This window comes from Bombina bombina, chromosome 10 (assembly GCF_027579735.1).
Source record: "Bombina bombina isolate aBomBom1 chromosome 10, aBomBom1.pri, whole genome shotgun sequence".
NCBI classification, from domain to species: Eukaryota; Metazoa; Chordata; class Amphibia; order Anura; family Bombinatoridae; genus Bombina; species Bombina bombina.
In genome coordinates this window covers 137,875,297-137,898,429 of record NC_069508.1, presented here as the reverse complement: position 1 = coordinate 137,898,429, position 23,133 = coordinate 137,875,297, and the positions used below count along the sequence as shown (strand labels likewise).

At 37.3% G+C, this 23,133-nt stretch overlaps 1 protein-coding gene across 1 annotated transcript in view; it reads left to right on the top strand.

The window, feature by feature from the left end:
• Positions 1 to 23,133, top strand: part of TNNI3K (TNNI3 interacting kinase) — a 587,433-nt gene that overhangs the window by 528,420 nt on the left and 35,880 nt on the right. The gene's annotated exons all lie outside the window — the stretch shown is intronic.

The window sequence follows — 23,133 nt, the reverse complement described above, 5'->3', positions numbered from 1 at the left end:
TTAACAAAGGATACCAAGAGAACAAATACAATTTGATAATGTAATTAAATTGGTAACTTTTTTTATCTGAATCATGAACAATTTGGGTTTCATGTCCCTTTAAGTAACTTTATCCATTCTCTTTTCTAGTTTTCTCAACATTGTGAAACTGTACCATTATACATACATACAAATACATAACTAATTTAGTTAAAACGTTAAACAGATGGATAACTGTGCACGATTCCTTCTTAAAATGAGAATGTTTTAGTGACCAATAAACTGTTTTTGTTTTGTAAACAAAAGCTATAATTAAAAAAAAAATCTAACTTTTAATCCCCCCGGCAAATATATCTTTTTAAAAAAAAAACTAGGATATCTGTATGTGATATTGCTCTAGATTCAACAAAACCCATTTATGCAATCCATATCTGATGGGGAACATCTTGGCGCAACATTACAACTTGAAAATTGCAGAATTCATGAAGATTTGTAGTCGTCCTTCATCACAGCTATGAGTTGAATATTAAACTCTGTCATAATCAAAGGGACACTAAATACTTTTCATGCATCTACCTCTAATCATGGGTGCTGCCATTTTGGGTCATAGGTTACACTGCAGGTATCAGAAGGAGAGTTACTGCACATGTGCAAACACTTTAGCATTGGAATTCAGTGAAAGTTAGATTTCAATATGGCGGCACTCATGACTAGAGGGAGGCAGGGAATAACCTCAATACTATGTTAATAAATGTATTTAATGTCTCTTTAATGGAACAGCATCTGTTTCCTAACCATTCACTTCTCAGCGTACACAACAAGTTCTAAAGTGAAGGATACCGGCATCCTATATTATAAAAGGCCAGGTATGTTTGTCCGCTGCAGTCATACACAGTAGAGACTGCAGTGCAAGACAAACATACCAGGCCGTAAGGATCAGTGACCGCCGATAGCGTATGTGCGGTAGAGACTGCCTCTCTCTGCCACAATCTATTTCTGCATGCCCTATGAGTGGGGCAGTGCAGAAATAGTCTTTCAGAAGTACCGAAGCAGAAAGGGACACTCTGTGTTAGGTGTTATTGTAACTTAGGTTAGGTTTTATTTTACAGGTACTTTTGTATTTATTTTAGCTAGGTAGTTATTAAATAGTTAACTATTTAGTAACTATTCCACCTAGTTAAAATAAAAATAAGCCCTAAGCTATATACAATGTAACTATTAGTTATATTGTAGCTAGCTTAGGGTTTATTTTATAGGTAAGTATTTAGTTTTAAATAGGAATAATTTAGTTAATGATAGGAATTTTATTTAGATTTATTTAAATTATGTTTAAGTTAGGGGGTGTTAGGGTTAGGGTTAGGCTTAGGTTTAGGGGTTAATACATTTAGTATAGTGGCTGCGACGTTGGGGCGGCAGATTAGGGGTTAAAAAATGTAGGTAGGTGGCGGCGATGTTAGGGATGGCAGATTAAGGGTTAATAATATTTAACTAATGTTTGCGAGGCAGGAGTGAGGCGGTTTAGGGGATAATATGTTTATTATAGTGGCAGCGACGTTGGGGCGGCAGATTAGGGGTTAATAAGTGTAGGTAGGTGGCGGCGACATTGTGGGCGGCAGATTAGGGGTTAATAAATATAATGTAGGTGTCGGCAATGTTGGGGGTAGCAGATTAGGGGTGTTTAGACTCGGGTTTCATGTTAGGGTGTTAGGTGTAAACATAAATTTTATTTCCCCATAGGAATCAATGGGGCTGTGTTACTGAGCTAAACACTGCTTTATTGCAGGTGTTAGACTTTTTTTTTCAGCCGGCTCTCCCCATTAATTCCTATGGGGAAATCGTGCATGAGCACTTTCAACCAGCTCACCGCTGACTTAAGCAGCGCTGGTATTGAAGTGAGATTTGGAGCAAAATTTTGCTCTACGCTCACTTTTTGTCTTTTAACGCCGGGTTTGTAAAAACTCGTAATACCAGTGCTGCAGGAAAGTGAGCTGTGAGAATAATGTGCAAGTTAGCACCGCACCCCTGTTACTGCAAAACTCGTAATCTAGCCGAAAGTTATCTATATGGCCCACATGAACTAACAGTCTCCTGTTATGAAAAGCAAATAAAAAAAGCATGTGATAAGAGGATGTCTGTTATGGCTTAGACACAGGCAGAAATTTAGAGGTTTAACTCTTATAAAGTATATTAATATAACAATGTTGGTTGTGCATAGCTGGAGAATGGATAGTAAAGGTGTTATCTATCTTTTTAAACAATAACAATTTTAGTGTAGACTGTCCCTTTAACACTAACATATGTAAAAATAAAATAGGAAAACTGATAAAAAATAAATATAAGAGAAGAAAAATGAGACAATTTTATAAACTGTGAAATAGGAAAATACAACTACAAGATTAGGTAATTTTCAGTCTTTATGAATTCCACATGCTGGGCTGAGGTGTAGGTAAAATATCCTGACCATGTCTCCAGAATGTTTTGGAACGTACACGTTAGGGCTACAATAAAAGTACATTAAAACACGTTTGTAGGGAAGCTGGTGTGAGGTTTTTTGTTTTATTTTTTTGCTATTAGTGATATTTAATCAAATCCTCAAATTCTTGTTAAATTATTTTTTTTAAAATAAATAAAAAGTTATAATTGCAAATTAAACATTCAAATGATGCTTATACTGTAGAATAACCAGCTACAGTTTGGATTGTGCAGTATGTATTTGTGCCAGTTAGTTTAGCATTTTAAGAATAAATATTAATTTGATTGAATTGGAAATGTATGCAAATTGTGTAATTTTACACATAAAATCTTACAATTGATTATTAAATATAATCACATTTAGATTTTAGCAAGAAAATAATTGCTTTTAACTGTGTTAAAATAGGGGTCATAAATGGCCTTCATTTAAAGAGGACAGAATATTTGTAGAGGGGGAAGATAAATTAGCATATATTATAAAAAAGAAAAAAGAAGAAGAAAAAAATGCTTTCCCTAACACCAAAGATAGCTTTTATTTCATTAGTTTGTGATACATGTGATGAATGTGTCATGTCAAGATGACAAACTACTAAACCATTTAGAATCATAAAGTATACAATTACCTACTCGCTATTTACTCTCAAACAGTCAAGGATTTTGTGCGAATGACCTAAAGCCCTCCACTCTGGTGAGATTATCTAATAAGCCTCATCAGTAGAAAGGTGTGCATTCATTTAGTTACAAATGCAAATTTGTAACAAATATACGGATATTCATTTTGTTGTAACAAACAAATGTACTAATGAAATTCATTAGTATATCGTCGTTATCATTTAAAGGGACAGTCTAGTCAGAATTCAACTTTTATGATTCAGATAGGGCATGTCATTTTAAACAACTTTCCAATTTACTTTTATCATCAAATTTGCTTTGTTCTCTTGGTATTCTTAGTTCAAAGCTAAACCCAGGTAGACTCATATGCCAATTTCTACGCCCTGAATGCACTTTTGACAGTTTTTCACAGCTAGAGGGTGTTAGTTCATGTGCGCCATATAGATAACATTATGCTCATGCCTGTGGAGTTACCTAGGAGTCAGCACTAAAATACAAGTCTGTCAAAAGAACTGAACTAAGGGGGCAGTCTGTAGAGGCTTAGATACAAGGTAATCACAGAGGTAAAAAGTGTATTGATATAACACTGTTGGTTATGCAAAACTGGGGAATGGGTAATAAAGGGATTATCTATCTTTTTAAACAATAAAAATTCTGGAGTAGACTATCCCTTTAAAATAGCTTTTAAAGGTTATTTTTTAACTATAGAGCAGTGGGGAGGTGGGCTAATCCTACACTTCTTCTCAGAGTAATAGGAAGATTAGAGTGTCTGGATCCCGGAGCCTGCCTTGAAGGAGGTCCTTTAATGTAGGCTGTGGGAGCCGCGGCACTAAGTCTCCTATTAGTGTGGCCCTGGACTCTGTGAAGAAGTGTGTCGGATTAGCGTGGCTCTCCAGCACACTATAGGTAAGTATTAGTCCTACAGGTTACACTGTATCACCTGCAGCTAATAGTGCAGAAGACAAATTTTATGAAAATCTAATTTTTCTGAATATTTGTTATGAATGATTCATCTGAAACACATTCAGGTCAAGTCGTTAGTACTGTGAGTTCTGTCAGAGAATTTTAGAAAGGTAAATTTTAGATTGAGTGCTGTTTATCTCACTTTTCAGTCTTCTGGCTATAAAGGAGAGACATTGCAAAATAATGCTCAAAAAAGCACCCAAAGATCTTGCGGGATTTCTGTCGACGCCAGCGAATTTTTGATTATCTGACTCTTAGGGGTAGATTTAATAAGGGCGAGTGGACATGATTCGCTGCAGCGAATCAGGTCCACTTGACCTCGCTAAATGCCGACAGCATGTGCTGTCAGCATTTAACATTGCACAAGCATTTCTGGTGAAATGCTTGTGTAATGCTGCCCCCTGCACATTCAAGGCTAATTGACCGCTAGCAGGGGGTGTCAATCATCCCAATCGGATCGGAATTATTGCAGTTCGCTGCTTCTTAAAGGGACACTGAACCCAAATTTTTTCTTGCATGATTCAGATAGAGCATGCCTTTTTAAGTAACTTTCTAATTTACTCCTATTATCAATTTTTCTTCGTTCTCTTGCTTTCTTTATTTGAACAATTTAAGTTAAGGAGCCAGCCAATTTTTGGTTCAGCACTATGGACAGCACTTGTTAATTGGTGCTGTCCAATCAGCAAGGACAACCCAGGTTGTGAACCAAAAATGGGCTGGCTTCTAAACTTACAGTCTTGCTTTTCAAATAAAGATAGCAAGAGAATGAATGAAGAACAATTGATAATAGGAGTAAATTAGAAAGTTGCTTAAAATTGCATGCTCTATCTGAATCATGAAAGAAAAAATTTGGGTTCAGTGTCCCTTTAACTTAACTTTCCGGCAGCTGCTTATTAAATCTACCCCACAGTTTCAGTTCTGTAATGGTATCAACTTAGATGAGATTCTCTTAAAAAATCCATCCCTGATGTGACATCCTTTATCATAATTTGTAAATGCAATTTTTACAATGATAGCTGAGTGTTATGCTAAGGAGTGGAACCTACATGAAAGATTTTTTTATTGACAATCTACATTTTAGAGTATCAGCATCAGCAAGGAAATAGATATCAATTATGTGAAAAATGTAGACCATCAGTAACATTTTACCTTCTCGTTAAGCAGATATGTCAAATAATAGTTATAATAATAGGTTTGTTTTATAACCAAACTGGCATTGCAACATTATGCAAATTTACATTCTGCTGTCAAATTCTTATCTAAGGTACGCAGGGAGAAAAAATAATCTACACAGTAAAAATCATATAAAATGTAGAACTTTTTTTCAAAATATAAAGTTAAAATCATAAACAAGAGAACAAAATGTAGTTTTGTATTTTAACCCTTCATGCCGTTTGGACGTTCCATGTCGTCCTAACAGCCCTGGGCTTTATATGGACGCTGTTACAAACTTTACTTGCAATACAACTGCTTGACTTACATATGCGGTAGGTGCGGTGCATTGAGCCTCTTTAATATATGAATTGACTCTATATGCGTAATTCCCACCCATGACCAACATCTGTTAAAAGCAGTCTGATTCATTTTAACTTCAAAGAAACGAAGTCTGTCGTCGCTTATCATTACTCCTGCACTTTCACCTCCTGACCGGAACCGGCCCACAGCACGGGACATCCCGCAAATACGGCTGTGAATGTGTCTTTGAAATTTAACTCACAGTCATTGGATACAAGCCAGAAGATTCTGCAAGCTTTTCACTGTTTTATAAACAACGCAGAGGGAATCATCCAAGTTATACCTGCATTCATATAAACAGCTGGATCAGACACTCTAATCACTGGCCTGATTGTGAAAGGACGGTAACATTGACTCTGTTTCAATTTTAACATTGTGTTATTTTGCAACATATTATTACTATTTTTTTCAGTTACCTACAGCACTACACACTGATGTTTTATAATTTATGTTGATTCTTATCCTATTTTAATTGTACTATTTTACTTTGTATCAGATGCCGGCATCGCTTATTGTAATACAATTATAAACTTTTTTATTATACTCTTGTGTAATCCACATTCCTTATATAGTTCTTTACCTCTCATATGCTGTTTTTTACAGCGCGTTCCCATATCCCCTTGTTCTTTGTCTATTTTGGTTTGATGTTAGGAGGTGCACTTACCTTTTGGGAATAGCATTTGAGATTTGAGCGTTGTATCTTATACCTACCCTGTTGTTTTGATAGCCCTGGGCTTTAAAGCTGTTAAGACAGCATGGAACATCCTGCCATATACGGGGTCTTGCAGCTTCCCCTTTTGACGTAGACAGGGATTGGCCTGGGGGGGGGGGGGTGCCTAGCAGCTTAGCCAGTCCCTGCATCGATGATTGCGTGATTTAATTTTTACTAATAGTGTTTACATCAAAACATTGTTCCGCCCACTGATGACATCACTCTCTTGGCTGCATATGGCATCCAATCACAAAAGGCTCACTAGCTGGATCAGCAGATTGCATAAAAAACAGCCCAGATCAAGATGTCATCAGTGGGCGGAGCTTGGTAGCCATTTCAAAGTGGCCAGAAACAATATTCATTTTAAAATAACTTTTTTTTTTCTCGTTCCTGCTGCATGATATAGAAAGGAGTGCAGGAGACTATATGCAGCGTAATCTATGGAAATACTTTAAAATGACCAAAGGTATAGACTATCCCTTTAATTGTTTAATAGTGTTATTTTAATGGTAATACAATTTTAATTGTAGTTGGTTACAAATATATTTTAAATATGACTGAAGTAAAATACTAATCATTTATTTTATCATAGTCATGTTTTTGATTAAAGGGAAATTAAACCTAAACAAATTATTTTGTGATTCAGACATGCTCTATCTGAATCATGAAAGAACAATTTTGGGTTTCATATCCCTTTAAGTAAAATCCAGTGTATAAAAAAACATTGTGCAGAGAATTGCTAACTTACACTAAAATGTAATGCTTTTTATTTTATCTGTTTTATTTAAACAGTGGGATTTAGAGTATGATTTATGCAGATGAAGTAAAATTTGATTGGTATAAAATGCAGAATAAAATCAGTTCTCTATTTTTGGCCATATTGTTATTTTTTTTGTATCCACTTTACAATACTTCATCTAAGCTTAAAGGAAGTCAGGGAAGATATATTTGCATAGTAATAGCAGTCAAGAACAGAACTTTGAAAGCCTACAGGAATGTTAGAATTCCTTTCATCAGTTCCTTTAGAACGTTTGATATTAAAATTACCATCCTGAATTTACTCAAACACTTGCAATTTTATAACGAAAGGAAAATATTTAATACATGAAAATCTAATCATTGGTTTTTACATAAGAAGTCAAAAATCTGTCTTTTTCACTCTTAGAACTAGATAAGTCTTTGCATTATCAGTTGGGTTACCATGGTGTAATTAGCAATCAGAGCTACCGCAATCTGTTCCATTAACCAGACCTAGGGGTAGATTTATCATTGGGTAAGTGAACCATTCACTATAGCGAATCATGGCCGCTCACACTCGCCAAAAGCAGATAGCATATGCTGCAGATTTGCAGCCGATGTATGCAATATACCTATTTTATCTAATTTGCTTTGTTATCTTGGAATCTTTTGTTGAAAATTATAAGTATAGGGGCAGCAGCTGGGAGCTTGCTGATAAATGGTGGCTGCACATATATGCCTCTTGTCGTTGGCTCAGCTTGTTCCCGGTAATGTATTTCTGCATATTCCATAAAGGAATTCATGAGAATGAAGAAAAATTATTATTATGGGTTTGGGTTTCATGTACCTTTAACATTTGGACCCCTCACAACCAGTGTTCCCTCTAAGCCCAGTTTTGTGAGCAGCCCAGCAGAGAAACAGTTAATTAGAGCAATTAGCAAACACTACACAATACAGACTGCAAGGTGTGGTTCCCTTATTAACTGTTTCACTGCTGGGCCACTTACAAAGCTGGCATGAGAGGGAACACTGTTTATAACCACCATTCCATTCATCAAAATAACTCTTATGTTTGTTTTTCACCCCAAAATCTTGGAATGTTTTTTCAACTTTTTTTTTTTTTTTTTAAATCTCTCATCTAGATTACAAGTGGAGCACTGCTGTTGGCTCAAAGTGCACTATCCATATTGGGCCACTGCACTAAGAATAGTGCACAATCTGGTAGGACAAGTGAATTGCTTCTGATGTCTAGTCGGAAGTCATCGATTACTTTAGAATGACTCCAGGAAGATCATCCTTTTGACTAGGGCTGAGGTTAAAGGGATACTGAACCCAATTTTTTTATTTTGTTATTCAGATAGAGCATGCAATTTTAAGCCACTTTCTAATTTACTCCTATTATCACATTTTCTTCATTCTCTTGGTATATTTATTTGAAAAGTAAGAATGTAAGTTTAGATGCTGGCTTATTTTTGGTGAACAACCTGGGTTGTTCTTGCTGATTGGTGGATACATTCACCCACCAATAAACAAGTGCTGTCCAGTGTACTGAACCAAAAAATGGCTGGCTCCTTAGCTTAGATTCCTTCTTTTTCAAATAAAGATAGCAAGAGAACAAAGAAAATAGAAGTAAATTAGAAAGTTGCTTAAAATTGCATGCTCTATCTGAATCACGAAAGAAAAAAAATTGGGTTCAGTGTCCCTTTGAGGCTAAAATAAAAGTATATCAAAATTCATTTTAAATATATTAAAATAAAGTAGTTCACTCATATTTACTCATATGTAAAGTGTTTTAACAGTGATTAAAGTGAATATGGTATATAAAAAAGTGCTGGACTGGGAAGGGTTCAAAGGTCTCTGATTTGTGCACAATAAAGAACTTGAAATATACACATATATATATATATATATATATATATATATATATACACACACACATTTATATATATAAATTAACCTTACAAAAGATAGGGAATCAAGCACTCGTTTATGCAATTGAAATATTTAATACATTCTCATATTTAATATAATATATATCCTTTTTATGTCTGAAGAAGGGAGCCACCCCAAAATTTCACAATAAATTGAAATTATTTGGATTAAGACCGGAAATTGACATTTTTTTTATGAGGACGACCCTCATTGGTTTTATACACACAACTTGACTTAATCCATAGTGACGTTACAGGGTGCTCACCCCTTCCTCAGTCCTCATCTGGTTAAGGGATGAGCACCATGAAAGTCACTATGGATTTAAACAAGTTGAGTGTGTAGATCTAGCAGCGAGTCCTTCCCAGTCAGACACATTGTCACATACCTAGGGTGGGACTGGGAATAAAAAGCAGCCCTGGAAACATTGGAAGACCAGCCCATAGACCGCACACACCATTTTTTTTATCAAGGTAATTACTGGGTTACACCTTCCACAATATTAATAAAAAAATATTATCCATAGTGCGATATGGAGAAGACACTCAGAACTGTGTGTCACTCTGTCTTCACAGTGTGACTTAAAGGGACATGAAACACAAACATTTTCTTGCACAATTCATACAGAGCATAGATTTTTATACAATGTTCCACATTACTTCTATTATCAATCTTGTTTCATTCCCTTAGTATCCTTTGTTGAAGGAGCAGCAATGCACTACTGGGAGCTCGTTTAAACACATTCGTAAGTCAATAACAAGATGCATATATGTGCAGCCCCCAATCAGCAGCAAGCTTTCAACTCCTGAGCCAACCTAGGCATGATTTTCAACAAAGTGAACTAAAAAAAATTAGAAAAAAAAGAAGTGGTTAGCACTTCTCTTGTTACAAAAATATTGGCATATAAAAAAATAAAAGCAAATTAGTCTATAAGATAAAATAATACTCAACCAAGGTTTTAAGGGAACTTCAATGTGTGCTATCTGTATGTACAGTTTTCTGATCTGTTTAAACAGTTACTGTGGAAAGGAGTTGTTACAGACATTTGAAGAATTGCTTGAAGGGACATGAAACCCACATTTTTTCTTTCATGATTTAGAAAGAGAATGCATTTTTAAACATCTTTCTAATTTACTTCTATTATCTAATTTGTTTTATTCTCTTGATATTCTTTGCTGAAAAGCATATCTAGATATGCTCAGTAGCTGCTGATTGTTTGCTGCACATAGAAGCCTCATGTGATTGGCTCACCCATGTGCATTGCTTTTTCTTCAAATAAGGATATCTAAAAAATGAAGCAAAATAAATAATAGAAGTAAATTGTAATGTTGTTTAAATTTGTATGTTCTATCTGAATCATGAAAGAAAGATGTTGGGTTTAGTGGCCCTTTAAATTCCTTTTATAAAAGAGGCATAGAGAATTACTCTGGAAACTACAGACTTGTGAGTTCAGCCTCAGTGGAGAGAAAATGAATGGAAACTTGTTTTTACATAAAGTCATACACCATATAGGGTCAAACAGAAGAATTTATATCTATTTATTTCATATATATCTGACTATGGACTCCATTTGTTATCAGGTGGGCAGACAAGGTTTGCTTTCATGAACCTTGTCTGCCCAGCTTCATGGCGAATAGGCAGCAATATGCTACTTCCTTTTAACATTGCACAAGCCACTGTGGTGAATGCCATTTATGTTTTTTAAGTGTCATGTATATCTCCCAGAGACACCCAAGGAATGTCAGTCAACTCTTTCCATACAGCTCAAATATCCTAGGGGCCCTAAACTATACAAATGTTGTCTTAAAGGGATAGGAAAGTCAAAATGTATCTTGCTTGACCCAGATAGATCATGACATTTTAAGACAGTTTTAAATGCACTTCTATTTTCAAATGTGCTTCATTCTCTTGAGATACCTTGTTGAAAAACAATACACACGTCCTATACTAGTAGGAGCTAGCCACTGATTGGTGCCTGCATACATTTGTCTCTTTTGATTGGCTAACTAGATGTGTTCAGCTAGATGCCAGAAGTGCAATGCATTTCTTTCAGCAAAGGATAATAAGGTAATGAAACAATATTAATAATAGAAGTAAAATGGAAAGTTATTCAAAATTGTATGTTCTATTCAAACCATGAAAGAAAATGTTGGGGTTTTCTGTCCCTTTAATAAGATGAGTGTTTGATAAATTTACATATTTGCTCTAACATTGGCTTCTTATTTATCTTTAGTTCACCTGTTATCGAGTCCAAATTGAAGAGATTGCATCCAGTTATTTATTAAATAACTATATTTGACTGCTATACAGGGAACTCAATCTGTTCACTGAGGTGCCCTTCAACTTAATGAGGGTTTAATAAATGGGGCAAATAGTGGAGTTCTTCACTGACTTTTAATCTGTGATTTTCTCTTGAAATATGTTTAAAACACTACCCACATATACATACCTACATATGTATATACACATATACACATATACATACCTACATATGTATATACACATATACATACCTACATATGTACATACGCACACATATACATACCTACATATGTACATACACATACACACATATACATACCTACATATGTACATACACACACATATACATACCTACATATGTACATACACACACATATACATACCTACATATGTACACACACATACACACACATATACATACCTACATATGTACACAAACATATACATACCTACATATGTACATACACACACATATACATACCTACATATGTACATACACACACATATACATACCTACATATGTACACACACACACATATACATACCTACATATGTACATACACACATATACATACCTACATATGTACATACACACACATATACATACCTACATATGTACATACACACACATATACATACCTACATATGTACAAACACATACACACACATATACATACCTACATATGTACACAAACATATACATACCTACATATGTACATACACACGTACACACATACACACATATACATACCTACATATGTACATACACACACACATATACATACCTACATATGTACATACACACACATATACATACATACATATGTACACACACACATACATACCTACATATGTACACACACATATACATACCTACATATGTACATACACACACATATACATACCTACATATGTACATACACACACATATACATACCTACATATGTACACACACAAATACATACACATACACATATACATATCTACATATGTACACACACACACATACATACACATATACATACCTACATATGTACACACACATACACACACAAAATATGCATACCTACATATGTACACACATACACATATACATACCTACATATGTACATACACACATACATACCTACATATGTACATACACACACATACACACATATACATACCTACATATGTACATACACACACACATACATACCTACATATGTACATACACACACACATACACACATATACATACCTACATATGTACATACACACACATATTCATACCTACATATGTACACACACATATACATACCTACATATGTACATACATACACACATATACATACCTACATATGCACACACACATATATACATATGTACATACACATACCTACATATGTGCATACACACATACACACACATATACATACCTACATATGTACATACACACACACATACATACCTACATATGTACATACACACACACATACACACATATACATACCTACATATGTACATGCACACACATATACATACCTACATATGTACATACACATATATACACACCTACATATGTACACACACATATACATGCCTACATATGTGCATACACACATACACACATATATACATACCTACATATGTACATACACACACATACATACCTACATATGTACATACACACACACATACACACATATACATACCTACATATGTACATACACACACATATACATACCTACATATGTACACACACATACACACACATATACATACCTACATATGTACACAAACATATACATACCTACATATGTACATACACACACATATACATACCTACATATGTACATACACACACATATACATACCTACATATGTACACACACACACATATACATACCTACATATGTACATACACACATATACATACCTACATATGTACATACACACACATATACATACCTACATATGTACATACACACACATATACATACCTACATATGTACAAACACATACACACACATATACATACCTACATATGTACACAAACATATACATACCTACATATGTACATACACACATACACACATACACACATATACATACCTACATATGTACATACACACACACATATACATACCTACATATGTACATACACACACATATACATACATACATATGTACACACACACATACATACCTACATATGTACACACACATATACATACCTACATATGTACATACACACACATATACATACCTACATATGTACATACACACACATATACATACCTACATATGTACACACACAAATACATACACATACACATATACATATCTACATATGTACACACACATACATACACATATACATACCTACATATGTACACACACATACACACACAAAATATGCATACCTACATATGTACACACATACACATATACATACCTACATATGTACATACACACATACATACCTACATATGTACATACACACACATACACACATATACATACCTACATATGTACACACACATATTCATACCTACATATGTACACACACATATACATACCTACATATGTACATACATACACACATATACATACCTACATATGCACACACACATATATACATATGTACATACACATACCTACATTTTGTGGGGCATGCCCCAAAGAATTCAGCTCTTTTGCCTGTAAAAATAAACATACAATACCCCCCCACATTACAACCCACCACCCACATACCCCTAATCTAACCCAAACCCCCCTTAAATAAACCTAACACTAAGCCCCTGAAGATCTCCCTACCTTGTCTTCACCTCACCGGGTCCCGATCTGTCCAGAAGCGCCTCCGATGTCTTGATCCAAGCCCAAGCGGGGGGCTGAAGAGTGACGTCCATCCTCGGGCTGAAGTCTGGATCCAAGCGGCGGCTGAAGAAATCCATCATCGGGATGAAGTCTTCTATCAAGCAGCATCTTCAATCTTCTTTCTTCCGGAGCGGAGCGGAGCCATCTTCTTCCCAGCCGACGCGGATCCATCCTCTTCTAACGACGCCTACTAGCCAAATGACGGTTCCTTTAAATGACGTCATACAAGATGGCGTCCGTCGAATTCCGATTAGCTGATAGGATTCTATCAGCCAATCGGAATTAAGGTAGGAAAATTCTGATTGGCTGATAGAATCAGCCAATCAGATTGAGCTCGCATTCTATTGGCTGATCGGAACAGCCAATAGAATGCGAGCTCAATCTGATTGGCTGATTGGATCAGCCAATCAGATTGAACTTGAATCTGATTGGCTGATTCCATCAGCCAATCAGAATATTCCTACCTTAATTCCGATTGGCTGATAGAATCCTATCAGCCAATCGGAATTCGAGGGACGCCATCTTGGATGACATCATTTAAAGGAACCGTCATTCGGCGAGTAGGCGTCGCTTGAAGAGGTTGGATCCGCGTCGGCTGGGAAGAAGATGGCTCCACTCCGCTCCGGAAGAAAGAAGATTGAAGATGCGGCTTGATAGAAGACTTCATCCCGATGATGGACTTCCGACTTCAGCCCGATGATGGAGTTCTTCAGCCGCCGCTTGGATTAAGACTTCGGACCCTCTTCTGGACCAATCGCTGAACCCGGTGAGGTGAAGACAAGGTAGGGAGATCTTCAGGGGCTTAGTGTTAGGTTTATTTAAGGGGGGTTTGGGTTAGATTAGGGGTATGTGGGTGGTGGGTTGTAATGTTGGGGGGGGTATTGTATGTTTTTTTTTACAGGCAAAAGAGCTGAATTCTTTGGGGCATGCCCCGCAAAGGGCCCTTTTCAGGGCTGGTAAGGTAAAAGAGCTTTGAACTTTTTTAATTTAGAATAGGTTAGGGCATTTTTTTATTTTGGGGGTCTTTGTTATTTTATTAGGGGGCTTAGAGTAGGTGTAATTAGTTTAAAATTGTTGTAATATTTTTCTAATGTTTGTAAATATTTTTTTATTTTTTGTAACTTAGTTCTTTTTTATTTTTTGTACTTTAGTTAGTTTATTTAATTGTATTTATTTGTAGGTATTGTATTTAATTAATTTATTGGTTTAATTGTAGATAATTGTAGGCATTTTATTTAATTTATTTATTGCTAGTGTAGTGCTAGGTTTAATTGTAACTTAGGTTAGGATTTATTTTACAGGTAATTTTGTAATTATTTTAACTAGGTAACTATTAAATAGTTATGAACTATTTTATAGCTATTGTACCTGGTTAAAATAATTACAAAGTTGCCTGTAAAATAAATATTAATCCTAAAATAGCTACAATATAATTATTATTTATATTGTAGCTATATTAGGGTTTATTTTACAGGTAAGTATTTAGCTTTAAATAGGAATAATTTATTTAATAAGAGTTAATTTATTTCGTTAGAATAAAATTATATTTAATTTAGGGGGTGTTAGGGTTAGGGATAGAATTAGCTTTAGGGGTTAAAAAATGTATTAGAGTAGCGGTGAGCTCCGATCGGCAGATTAGGGGGTTAATACTTTAAGTTAGGTGTCGGCGATGTTAGGGAGGGCAGATTAGGGGTTAATACTATTTATTATAGGGTTATTGAGGCGGGAGTGAGGCGGATTAGGGGTTAATACATTTATTATAATAGCGGCGCGGTCAGGTCGGCAGATTAGGGGTTAATAAGTGTAGGTAGGTAGCGGCGACGTTGGGGGCGGCATATTATGGTTTAATAAATATAATATAGGAGTCGGCGGTGTTAGGGGCAGCAGATTAGGGGTTCATAGGGATAACGTAGGTGGCAGCGGCGTGCGGTCGGCAGATTAGGGGTTAATAAGTGTAGGCAGGTGGAGGCGACGTTGAGGGGGCAGATTAGGGGTTAATAAATATAATATAGGGGTCAGCGGTGTTAGGGGCAGCAGATTAGGGGTTTATAGGGATAACGTAGGTGGCAGCGGCGTGCGGTCGGCAGATTAGGGGTTAAAATTTTTTAATAGAGTGGCGGCGATGTGGGGGGGCCTCGGTTTAGGGGTACATAGGTAGTTTATGGGTGTTAGTGTACTTTAGAGCACAGTAGTTAAGAGCTTTATAAACCGGCGTTAGCCCAGAAAGCTCTTAACTCCTGTTTTTTTTCTGCGGCTGGAGTTTTGTCGTTAGATTTCTAACGCTCACTTCAGCCACGACTCTAAATACCGGCGTTAGAAAGATCCCATTGAAAAGATAGGATACGCAAATAGCGTAGGGGGATCTGCGGTATGGAAAAGTCTCTTTCTTTCCTCTCACTCAGGATCCCATATGGAAGATAGCATTAACCCTCCCTTGAACTTCAAATGAGTAGTAGATTTTTTTATAACAAATTTCAAAGTTATGTATATTTCCCCTCCCCTTGTACCATGTGATAGCAATCAGCGAATCACAAATGCATATACGTATAGTCTGTGAATTCTTGCACATGCTCAGTAGGATCTGGTGACTCAAAAATTGTAAATATAAAAGACTGTGCACATTTTTCTTAATGGAAGTAAATTGGAAAGTTGTTTAAAATTACATGCTGTATCTGAATCATGAAAATTTAATTTAACCTGAGTGTCCCTTTAACCCCCACTCTAAAAACCCCTAACTAACCCTCTATGTGCAGGAATACCTCACAACAAATAACTCTCCGATTCCAAAAATACCTTCAAGGGACTGTAAAGTAAAAATGTAACTTTCATGGTTCAGATAGTACATGCAATTTTAAACATTCCAGTTTACTTATTTTATCTAATTTACTTTGTTCCCACTGTATCCTTTGTTACTCTGTATTTGTTAAAAATGGATTCCTAGGTAGGCTCAGGAGCAGCAATGGATAAATTGGAGCTTGCTAGCTGCTGATTGGTGGATGCACATAAATGCCTCTGCATTGGCTCACCCAATGTGTCCAGCTATCTCTCAGTAGTACATTGCTGCTCCTCCAGCAAAGGATACCAATAGAATGAAGCAAATTTGACCACTGAAGTAAAATTGTATGCTCTATCTGAATCATGAAGTTTAATTTTGACTTTACAGTCCCTTTAAAAGTGTGCACAGAAGCAGACAATTTTTTTTTATATAAAGTGTGATTGAATTGCCACTGTAAATAAATAGCTAAGTTCCTTTTGATAGTAATAGTTATTACAACATTATATTGTCATTTAATTAAGAACACTTCATTTTAGCTAGGCAGTTTGATAGGATATTACTTGTATAAACTGATGAAAATAATAATGTATCGATTCAGTCTGTTGAGCAAGAAGTTAATCTGCATTTTGTTATAAAAGCAACTAACATTTTCCTGACTAGTAGATGCAACAGCTCAGATTTTGGCAATGATGTTACACGAAACAAGATTGTGCTCCAGTCTCATATTATCATTATACTTGATAAACTATTATTTGCTTGGCCATAAGTAATCCAGTAATGACGGCTTTAAAGGGACATTAAACACTTTAAGAGGGTAATCTAAAATGATAAATTGTATATATCAAAAAAAACCTTTGCAATATACTTCCATTATTTATTTTGTCCCCTTTTTCTATAATTCCATTCTGAAATTGCAAGGTACAAATCTCAGAAGATAAGTATCATACTACATATTTGATGAATGAAAGTCTCATTCTTTTTTTCAATTCTATCCTATGGCCTCTATTTATCAAGGTCTGGCGGACCTGATTCGACAGTGCGGATCAGGTCTGCCAGACCGTGCTGAATACGGCAAGCAATACGCTCTCCGTATTCAGCATTGCACCAGCAGCTCATAAGTGCTGCTAGTGCAACACCGCCCCCTGCAGACTCGCGGCCAATAGGCCGCCAGCAGGGTGGTGTCAATCAACCCGATTGTACTCGATCGGGTTAATTTCCGGCGATGTCTGTCCGCCTGCTCAGAGCAGGCAGACAGGTTATGGAGCAGCGGTCTTTGTGGCCGCTGCTTCATAACTGCTGTTTCTGGCGAGTCTGAAGACTCGCCAGAAACAGGGGCCGTCAAGCTCTTTTCGGAGCTTGATAGATAGACCCCTATGACTTGAGGGACTATGCTCAAGTTTACATTCACTTTAAACTTTCATGATTAAGATACAGCATGCAATTTTAAAAACTTTCCATTTTACTTTCTTTATAGAATTTACTTTGTTGAAGAAAATACCGGCTCAGGAGAGTGCATGCATTTTGAGCACTATACGGCAGTAGTATTTATATTTATTTATCTATATGATTAAACAGTGTCTCTAGCTACAGATGTGGCTTAGTTTACTATAGATCTTGAAATATCCTCAAAAAAAGGAGATATGGGGGTCAATTTATCAAGCTCCATTGTTTCCGGCAAGCCTTCAGGAAACAGAAGCTCCATAACCTGTCTGCCTGCTCTGAAGCGGCGGACAGAAATCAACCCGATCGAATATGATCGGGTTGATTGACACCCCCTGCTAGCAGGTGATTGGCCGCAAATCTGCAGGGGGCAGCATTGCACCAGCAGTTCACAAGAACTGCTGGTGCAATACGCTGTCAGCATTTATCGATGTGCGGTGGACATGATACGCTACATTGTATCATGTCCGTTCGCACATTAATAAATAGACCCCATATAGTGTAATACTGTGATGTACCAATGATTTAAAGGTCGTTATTGACGGTATCCTACTCACATGAGGTGGAGCTATAGTAAGCTCATTCACTGCGCACACATGCTTTTATACTGGCAGGCAAACAGTCTCCCAAAGGCTATAAAATATGCAATTTATTAAAACATATTAAAACATCCAATACACCAAAATAAATATGTGCAATCAGAGTCCTATATAGGAACAGTTAGTATCAACTGTGAGAGGTTCTTCTTTAGTGCGGATGGATGCTGATTCAGGGCAGCGTTCACACTGCTCTCAAGTACCGCTCCAAATACCTGCAGGATCCACACTCCTCCTCTGATATAATTGGGCATATAAGGATGAGTCCCGTGAGGGAGATATAATAGTCAATGGTCCAAAGTACGTTTCCCTGTTAACCAACGGCTTTATCAAGGAATATAGTGCGCAGATGAGAACAGAGGTCTTTTAACATGTGAGAATACAGGAACAGGAAGTTGCAATTTTTGTGATCGCCATCTTTGTTGAGGGCAATACCGTTCTAGTCTCTAAATAAACAGTGTAGAGTCTCTGACTTGAAAACGTTGTGAACGCTGCCCTGAATCCGCATCCATCCGCACTAAAGGAGAACCTCTTACAGTTGATAACTGTTCCTATATAGGACTCTGATTGTACATATTTATTTTGGTATATTGGATGTTTTAATATGTTTCATATGTTTTAATAAATTGCATATTTTATATCCCTTTGGAGACTGTTTGCCTGCCAGTATAAAAGCAGGTGTGCGCATTGAATACACTTACTATAGCTCCACCTCATGTAAGTAGGATACCGTCAATAACGATCTTTAAATCATTGGTACATCACAGTATTACACTATATATCTCCTTTTTCTCTTGTAAGGTGTATCCAGTCCACGGATCATCCATTACTTGTGGGACATTCTCCTTCCCAACAGGAAGCTGCAAGAGGATCACCCACAGCAGAGCTGTCTATATAGCTCCTCCCCTAACTGCCACCTCCAGTCATTCTCTTGCAGCTCTCAACAAGCATAGAAGCAGTTAGAGAGATGTGGTGTAATTTAGTTGTTTTTCTTCAATTCAAAAGTTTGTTATTTTTAAATGGTACCGGAGTTGTACTATTTTGGTCTCAGGCAGAAAATAGAAGAAGAGTCTGCCTGTGGTCTCTGATGATCTTAGCAGGTTGTAACTAAGATCCATTGCTGTTCTCACACATAACTGAAGAGAGAGGTAACTTCAGCTTGGGGAATGGCGTGCAGGGTACCCTGCTATGAGTTATGTGCAGTCTAAATTTTTCTAGAGAAATGTATATGCTAGAAAATGCTGTTGATACCAGATTTATTTAAGGTAAGCCTGATTACAGTGATTTAATAATGACTAGTATCATGCTTACTATTAGAGGTAACACTCTTATTATTTTTTCAAATGACTGAAATATAAGACGTTTGCTGGGAGTGATTAAACATTTTTTATATGCTGTTTGGTGATAAAACTTTATTGGGGCCCAGTTTTTCCACATGGCTGGCTAAAATTTGCCTAGGGATAGTTTTGTTAGGCCTCTCACTGTGTAGACAGGAGTGGGAGGGGCCTAATTGCGTGCCTAAATGCGCATTAGCTTTTGCAGACTGAGACATCCAGTTTCCTTGAAAGAGTTCCCTGAATGCTTAGGACCTCTCTGAAGGGTTTTGGTGCTTTCCAAAGTCGTTTGTATGGCAAGGTAGGGCCACAGCAGAGCTGTGGCAGTTTGTTGTTACTGTTAAAAACGTCTATTTCGTTTTTTTGATCCGTTTTTGAAACTAAGGGGTTAATCATCCATTTGCAAGTGGGTGCGGTGCTCTGTTAGCCTATTATACACACTGTAAAAATTTAGTTTGATTCACTGCTTTTTTTCACTGTTTTTCAAATTCTGACCTTTTTTATTTTTCTTAAAGGCACAGTACCGTTTTTATTTTTTGCTTGTTAACTTTCTGTAAAGTGTTTTCCAAGCTTGCTGGTCTCATTGCTAGTCTGTTTAAACATGTCTGACATAGAGGAAACTCCTTGTTCATTATGTTTAGAAGCCATGGTGGAACCCCCTCTTAGAATGTGTACTAAATGTACTGATTTCACTTTAAGTTATAAAGACCATATTCTGTCTTTAAAAGATTTATCACCACAGGAATCTGACAAGGGGGAAGTTATGCCGACTAACTCGCCCCACGTGTCAGAGCCTTTGACTCCCACTCAAGGGACTCACGCTCAAGAGGCGCCAAGTACATCTAGCGCGCCCATGGCGTTTACTTTACAAGACATGGCGACAGTCATGGATAATACACTGTCAGCGGTATTATCCAGACTACCTGGGTTACGAGGAAAGCGAGACAGCTCTGGGGTTAGACGAAATACAGAGCACTCTGACGCTTTATTAGCTATGTCTGATACCCCCTCACAATATGCAGAAGCTGAGGAAGGAGAGCTTCTTTCTGTGGGTGATGTGTCTGACTCAGGGAAGATGATTCAACCTGATTCTGATATGGCAACATTTAAATTTAAGCTTGAACACCTCCGCGTGCTACTCAGGGAGGTTTTAGCTACTCTGAATGACTGCGACACCATTGCAGTGCCAGAGAAATTGTGCAGATTGGATAAATACTATGCAGTGCCTGTTTTCTCTGATGTTTTTCCAATACCTAAAAGGTTTTCAGAAATTATTACTAAGGAATGGGATAGACCAGGTGTACCGTTCTCTCCCCCTCCTATTTTTAAGAAATTGTTTCCAATAGATGCCGTCACACGGGACTTATGGCAAATGGTCCCTAAGGTGGAGGGAGCAGTTTCTACCCTAGCTAAGCGTACTACTATCCCCATCGAGGACAGTTGTGCTTTCTTAGATCCAATGGATAAAAAGTTAGAGGGTTACCTTAATAAAATGTTTATTCAACAAGGTTTTATTCTACAGCCTCTTGCATGCATTGCCCCAGTCACTGCTGCGGCGGCCTTCTGGTTTGAGTCTCTGGAAGAGGCTTTACAGGTAGAGACCCCATTGGACGATATACTTGACAAGCTTAGAGCACTTAAGCTAGCCAATTCATTTGTTTCTGATGCCATTGTTCATTTGACTAAACTAACGGCTAAGAATTCTGGTTTTGCTATTCAGGCGCGTAGGGCGCTATGGCTTAAATCATGGTCAGCTGAAGTTACTTCAAAGTCTAAGCTTCTTAATATTCCCTTCAAGGGGCAGACCCTATTCGGGCCTGGTTTGAAGGAGATAATTTCTGATATCATGGGAGGAAAAGGTCATGCCCTCCCTCAGGACAGGTCTAATAACTCAAGGGCCAAACAGACTAATTTTCGTGCCTTTTGAAACTTTAAGATGAGCGCAGCATCAACTTCCTCTAATACAAAACAAGAGGGAACTTTTGCCCAGTCCAAGTCGGTCTGGAGACCTAACCAGGCTTGGAACAAAGGTAAGCAGGCCAAAAAGCCTGCTGCTGCCTCTAAGACAGCATGAAGGATTGGCCCCCAATCCGGTAACGGATATAGTAGGGGGCAGACTTTCTCTCTTCGCCCAGGCTTGGGCAAGAGATGTCCAGGATTCCTGGGCGTTGGAAATTGTATCCCAGGGATATCTTCTGGACTTCAAAGCTTCCCCTCCAAAAGGGAGATTTCACCTTTCACAGTTATCTGCAAACCAGATAAAAAGAGAGGCATTCTTACATTGTGTTCAAGACTGAAATCTGTCTGACACAAATCTGTTTGTGGTTCCCAAAAAAGAGGGAACCTTCAGACCAATCTTAGATCTCAAGATCCTAAACAAATTTCTCAGGGTCCCATCATTCAAGATGGAGACCATTCGTACCATCCTACCTATGATCCAGGAGGGTCAATACATGACTACAGTGGATTTAAAGGATGCTTATCTTCACATTCCGATACACAAAGATCATCATCGGTTTCTCAGGTTTGCCTTCCTGGACAGGCATTACCAGTTTGTAGCTCTTCCCTTTGGGTTAGCTACAGCACCAAGAATCTTTACGAAGGTTATGGGGTCACTTCTGGCGGTCCTAAGGCCGCGGGGCATAGCAGTGGCCCCTTACTTAGACGACATTCTGATACAGGCGTCAAATTTCCAAATTGCCAAGTCTCACACGGACATAGTTCTGGCATTTCCTTTCTGGGAACTCTGATAGATTCTGTAGAAATGAGGATTTACCTGACAGAGACCAGGTTATCAAAACTTCTAAATTCTTGCCGTGTTCTTTATTCTACTTCTCGCCCTTCGGTGGCTCAGTGTATGGAAGTAATCGGCTTAATGGTAGCGGCAATGGACATAGTGCCGTTTGCCCGCCTACATCTCAGACCGCTGCAACTCTGCATGCTCAG